This window comes from Triticum aestivum, chromosome 2D, assembly GCF_018294505.1.
Source record: "Triticum aestivum cultivar Chinese Spring chromosome 2D, IWGSC CS RefSeq v2.1, whole genome shotgun sequence".
NCBI classification, from domain to species: domain Eukaryota; kingdom Viridiplantae; phylum Streptophyta; class Magnoliopsida; order Poales; family Poaceae; genus Triticum; species Triticum aestivum.
The window spans coordinates 600,766,562-600,773,493 of NC_057799.1; positions in this window are offsets into that span (position 1 = coordinate 600,766,562).

Sequence of the window (6,932 nt, forward strand, 5' to 3'; positions counted from 1 at the left end):
AATGTGCGGTTATAAATTTTCTTTCAGCTAATTTACTCGCAAAGACCAAATTTCGTCTTTTGTAATAAATACTCGCACAGACCAAATTTTCTTTAAGTTTTGCCTTTGTCATTTACTTCTTTAAGCGTCGTGCTGCCAATCGGAGACTAGAACTTTTTCTGTTGCAGTGGCTAGCTCGGTGCGCAACCCGCTTCGAGGTCGCTTGTTCGAATCCCATTTGCCCGCGCGCACATTTTTCGGTTGCAAAGAATTTGGTCTTTCTAAAAGAGAACATTCTTTTTGCAGTGCACAGTTCTCAAAACAGTCTAGTCTAAGTTTTTAAGACTGTCCAATTTTTGTGTTAGTCGTGAAAGAAACAGTTTTACATTCAACCTGACGAAACAGTGCAGACAGTAGAAACAATCTCCTTTAGATTATCTCTCCCAAATTAACATGCACGCATAGCAAAAACGAATCGTTTCGTTCAAACACGTGCACGTGCACGCTAGCTGTTAGTGCTCTCGGTAGTACATTACAACATAATACACACACAAAAAACACGTGAACCGCTCAGGGGGCGATCTCGTGAACGCACGCTCATTCCGCTCGTTTAAAAAATGTTCGTGTTTTCAGAAAATTTTCCGGTTTTCAAATTTTGTACACAATTTCAAAACAATATTCTTTTGTAATAAATACTCGCAAATTCCAAAAAAATGCGGTTTTAGAAGTACCTAATTTATGAAAAATGTGCGGTTATAAATTTACTTTCAGCTAATTTACTCGCAAAGACCAAATTTCGTCTTTTGTAATAAAAACTCGCAAAGACCAAATTTTCTTTAAGTTTTGCCTTTCTCATTTACTTCTTTAAGCGTCGTGCTGCCAATCGGAGACTAGAACTTTTTCTGTTGCAGTGGCTAGCTCGGTGCGCAACCCGCTTCGAGGTCGCTTGTTCGAATCCCATTTGCCCGCGCGCACATTTTTCGGTTGCAAAGAATTTGGTCTTTCTAAAAGAGAACATTCTTTTTGCAGTGCACAGTTCTCAAAACAGTCTAGTCTAAGTTTTTAAGACTGTCCAATTTTGTGTTAGTCGTGAAAGAAACAGTTTTACATTCAACCTGACGAAACAGTGCAGACAGTAGAAACAATCTCCTTTAGATTATCTCTCCCAAATTAACATGCACGCATAGCAAAAACGAATCAATTCGTTCAAACACGTGCACGTGCACGCTAGCTGTTAGTGCTCTCGGTAGTACATTACAACATAATACACACACAAAAAACACGTGAACCGCTCAGGGGGCGATCTCGTGAACGCACGCTCATTCCGCTCGTTTAAAAATGTTCGTGTTTTCAGAAAATTTTCCGGTTTTCAAATTTTGTACACAATTTCAAAACAATATTCTTTTGTAATAAATACTCGCAAATTCCAAAAAAATGCGGTTTTAGAAGTACCTAATTTATGAAAAATGTGCGGTTATAAATTTTCTTTCAGCTAATTTACTCGCAAAGACCAAATTTCGTCTTTTGTAATAAATACTCGCACAGACCAAATTTTCTTTAAGTTTTGCCTTTGTCATTTACTTCTTTAAGCGTCGTGCTGCCAATCGGAGACTAGAACTTTTTCTGTTGCAGTGGCTAGCTCGGTGCGCAACCCGCTTCGAGGTCGCTTGTTCAAATCCCATTTGCCCGCGCGCACATTTTTCGGTTGCAAAGAATTTGGTCTTTCTAAAAGAGAACATTCTTTTTGCAGTGCACAGTTCTCAAAACAGTCTAGTCTAAGTTTTTAAGACTGTCCAATTTTTGTGTTAGTCGTGAAAGAAACAGTTTTACATTCAACCTGACGAAACAGTGCAGACAGTAGAAACAATCTCCTTTAGATTATCTCTCCCAAATTAACATGCACGCATAGCAAAAACGAATCGTTTCGTTCAAACACGTGCACGTGCACGCTAGCTGTTAGTGCTCTCGGTAGTACATTACAACATAATACACACACAAAAAACACGTGAACCGCTCAGGGGGCGATCTCGTGAACGCACGCTCATTCCGCTCGTTTAAAAAATGTTCGTGTTTTCAGAAAATTTTCCGGTTTTCAAATTTTGTACACAATTTCAAAACAATATTCTTTTGTAATAAATACTCACAAATTCCAAAAAAATGCGGTTTTAGAAGTACCTAATTTATGAAAAATGTGCGGTTATAAATTTTCTTTCAGCTAATTTACTCGCAAAGACCAAATTTCGTCTTTTGTAATAAATACTCGCAAAGACCAAATTCTCTTTAAGTTTTGCCTTTGTCATTTACTTCTTTAAGCGTCGTGCTGCCAATCGGAGACTAGAACTTTTTCTGTTGCAGTGGCTAGCTCGGTGCGCAACACGCTTCGAGGTCGCTTGTTCGAATCCCATTTGCCCGCGCGCACATTTTTCGGTTGCAAAGAATTTGGTCTTTCTAAAAGAGAACATTCTTTTTGCAGTGCACAGTTCTCAAAACAGTCTAGTCTAAGTTTTTAAGACTGTCCAATTTTTGTGTTAGTCGTGAAACAAACAGTTTTACATTCAACCTGACGAAACAGTGCAGACAGTAGAAACAATCTCCTTTAGATTATCTCTCCCAAATTAACATGCACGCATAGCAAAAACGAATCGTTTCGTTCAAACACGTGCACGTGCACGCTAGCTGTTAGTGCTCTCGGTAGTACATTACAACATAATACACACACAAAAAACACGTGAACCGCTCGGGGGCGATCTCGTGAACGCACGCTCATTCCGCTCGTTTAAAAATGTTCGTGTTTTCAGAAAATTTTCCGGTTTTCAAATTTTGTACACAATTTCAAAACAATATTCTTTTGTAATAAATACTCGCAAATTCCAAAAAAATGCGGTTTTAGAAGTACCTAATTTATGAAAAATGTGCGGTTATAAATTTTCTTTCAGCTAATTTACTCGCAAAGACCAAATTTCGTCTTTTGTAATAAATACTCGCAAAGACCAAATTTTCTTTAAGTTTTGCCTTTGTCATTTACTTCTTTAAGCGTCGTGCTGCCAATCGGAGACTAGAACTTTTTCTGTTGCAGTGGCTAGCTCGGTGCGCAACCCGCTTCGAGGTCGCTTGTTCGAATCCCATTTGCCCGCGCGCACATTTTTCGGTTGCAAAGAATTTGGTCTTTCTAAAAGAGAACATTCTTTTTGCAGTGCACAGTTCTCAAAACAGTCTAGTCTAAGTTTTTAAGACTGTCCAATTTTTGTGTTAGTCGTGAAAGAAACAGTTTTACATTCAACCTGACGAAACAGTGCAGACAGTAGAAACAATCTCCTTTAGATTATCTCTCCCAAATTAACATGCACGCATAGCAAAAACGAATCGTTTCGTTCAAACACGTGCACGTGCACGCTAGCTGTTAGTGCTCTCGGTAGTACATTACAACATAATACACACACAAAAAACACGTGAACCGCTCAGGGGGCGATCTCGTGAACGCACGCTCATTCCGCTCGTTTAAAAAATGTTCGTGTTTTCAGAAAATTTTCCGGTTTTCAAATTTTGTACACAATTTTAAAACAATATTCTTTTGTAATAAATACTCGCAAATTCCAAAAAAATGCGGTTTTAGAAGTACCTAATTTATGAAAAATGTGCGGTTATAAATTTTCTTTCAGCTAATTTACTCGCAAAGACCAAATTTCGTCTTTTGTAATAAATACTCGCAAAGACCAAATTTTCTTTAAGTTTTGCCTTTGTCATTTACTTCTTTAAGCGTCGTGCTGCCAATCGGAGACTAGAACTTTTTCTGTTGCAGTGGCTAGCTCGGTGCGCAACCCGCTTCGAGGTCGCTTGTTCGAATCCCATTTGCCCGCGCGCATATTTTTCGGTTGCAAAGAATTTGGTCTTTCTAAAAGAGAACATTCTTTTTGCAGTGCACAGTTCTCAAAACAGTCTAGTCTAAGTTTTTAAGACTGTCCAATTTTTGTGTTAGTCGTGAAAGAAACAGTTTTACATTCAACCTGATGAAACAGTGCAGACAGTAGAAACAATCTCCTTTAGATTATCTCTCCCAAATTAACATGCACGCATAGCAAAAACGAATCAATTCGTTCAAACACGTGCACGTGCACGCTAGCTGTTAGTGCTCTCGGTAGTACATTACAACATAATACACACACAAAAAACACGTGAACCGCTCAGGGGGCGATCTCGTGAACGCACGCTCATTCCGCTCGTTTAAAAAATGTTCGTGTTTTCAGAAAATTTTCCGGTTTTCAAATTTTGTACACAATTTCAAAACAATATTCTTTTGTAATAAATACTCGCAAATTCCAAAAAAATGCGGTTTTAAAAGTACCTAATTTATGAAAAATATGCGGTTATAAATTTTCTTTCAGCTAATTTACTCGCAAAGACCAAATTTCGTCTTTTGTAATAAATACTCGCAAAGACCAAATTTTCTTTAAGTTTTGCCTTTGTCATTTACTTCTTTAAGCGTCGTGCTGCCAATCGGAGACTAGAACTTTTTCTGTTGCAGTGGCTAGCTCGGTGCGCAACCCGCTTCGAGGTCGCTTGTTCGAATCCCATTTGCCCGCGCGCACATTTTTCGGTTGCAAAGAATTTGGTCTTTCTAAAAGAGAACATTCTTTTTGCAGTGCACAGTTCTCAAAACAGTCTAGTCTAAGTTTTTAAGACTGTCCAATTTTTGTGTTAGTCGTGAAAGAAACAGTTTTACATTCAACCAGACGAAACAGTGCAGACAGTAGAAACAATCTCCTTTAGATTATCTCTCCCAAATTAACATGCACGCATAGCAAAAACGAATCAATTCGTTCAAACACGTGCACGTGCACGCTAGCTGTTAGTGCTCTCGGTAGTACATTACAACATAATACACACACAAAAAACACGTGAACCGCTCAGGGGCGATCTCGTGAACGCACGCTCATTCCGCTCGTTTAAAAAATGTTCGTGTTTTCAGAAAATTTTCCGGTTTTCAAATTTTGTACACAATTTCAAAACAATATTCTTTTGTAATAAATACTCGCAAATTCCAAAAAAATGCGGTTTTAGAAGTACCTAATTTATGAAAAATATGCGGTTATAAATTTTCTTTCAGCTAATTTACTCGCAAAGACCAAATTTCGTCTTTTGTAATAAATACTCGCAAAGACCAAATTTTCTTTAAGTTTTGCCTTTGTCATTTACTTCTTTAAGCGTCGTGCTGCCAATCGGAGACTAGAACTTTTTCTGTTGCAGTGGCTAGCTCGGTGCGCAACCCGCTTCGAGGTCGCTTGTTCGAATCCCATTTGCCCGCGCGCACATTTTTCGGTTGCAAAGAATTTGGTCTTTCTAAAAGAGAACATTCTTTTTGCAGTGCACAGTTCTCAAAACAGTCTAGTCTAAATTTTTAAGACTGTCCAATTTTTGTGTTAGTCGTGAAAGAAACAGTTTTACATTCAACCTGACGAAACAGTGCAGACAGTAGAAACAATCTCCTTTAAATTATCTCTCCCAAATTAACATGCACGCATAGCAAAAACGAATCAATTCGTTCAAACACGTGCACGTGCACGCTAGCTGTTAGTGCTCTCGGTAGTACATTACAACATAATACACACACAAAAAACACGTGAACCGCTCAGGGGCGATCTCGTGAACGCACGCTCATTCCGCTCGTTTAAAAATTGTTCGTGTTTTCAGAAAATTTTCCGGTTTTCAAATTTTGTACACAATTTCAAAACAATATTCTTTTGTAATAAATACTCGCAAATTCCAAAAAAATGCGGTTTTAAAAGTACCTAATTTATGAAAAATATGCGGTTATAAATTTTCTTTCAGCTAATTTACTCGCAAAGACCAAATTTCGTCTTTTGTAATAAATACTCGCAAAGACCAAATTTTCTTTAAGTTTTGCCTTTGTCATTTACTTCTTTAAGCGTCGTGCTGCCAATCGGAGACTAGAACTTTTTCTGTTGCAGTGGCTAGCTCGGTGCGCAACCCGCTTCGAGGTCGCTTGTTCGAATCTCATTTGCCCGCGCGCACATTTTTCGGTTGCAAAGAATTTGGTCTTTCTAAAAGAGAACATTCTTTTTGCAGTGCACAGTTCTCAAAACAGTCTAGTCTAAGTTTTTAAGACTGTCCAATTTTTGTGTTAGTCGTGAAAGAAACAGTTTTACATTCAACCTGACGAAACAGTGCAGACAGTAGAAACAATCTCCTTTAGATTATCTCTCCCAAATTAACATGCACGCATAGCAAAAACGAATCAATTCGTTCAAACACGTGCACGTGCACGCTAGCTGTTAGTGCTCTCGGTAGTACATTACAATATAATACACACACAAAAAACACGTGAACCGCTCAGGGGGCGATCTCGTGAACGCACGCTCATTCCGCTCGTTTAAAAAAACACTCGCGCTCGCGAAACAGACGAAAGAGTAGAAACACGACTGCGGCCCAGTAAGACAGCGCCCGTTTTTTCTGTTTCCGCAAACGGGCGCACAACCTAGCGCCGCTCTGGACCGGCCCGTTTCCTATCTTATTTCGAATGTGAGGGCTCGAACTCTCTATCTCTCCGTTCAAACAACAGCGCACTAACCAACAGACCAAAGTACCGATTGTGTCTATTTACTTATTTTCGTTCTTTTATTTACGTAGGCCGCGAGAGCCCACCAAACCAGCTTTCACTGCTCGCTGATTTCTGGGCGTTCTTTTTTCTTTTATTTCTGTTTCCTTTTTTCTTTTTCTTTTCTTATTTTCCTTTTTTACTCTCTTAAAATGAGAAAATTTTAAATTCGTGAAATTTTAAAAAATTAATGAACTTTTTTAAAAATTTGATGAAAATTTTAAAATTCAATATTTTTCTAAAACGTGAACAATTATTGAGAACATGAACAAAAATTTATATACGACGAGCGTTTTTCCAATATACACTGAACATTTTTTCGGTGTACGATGAACAATTT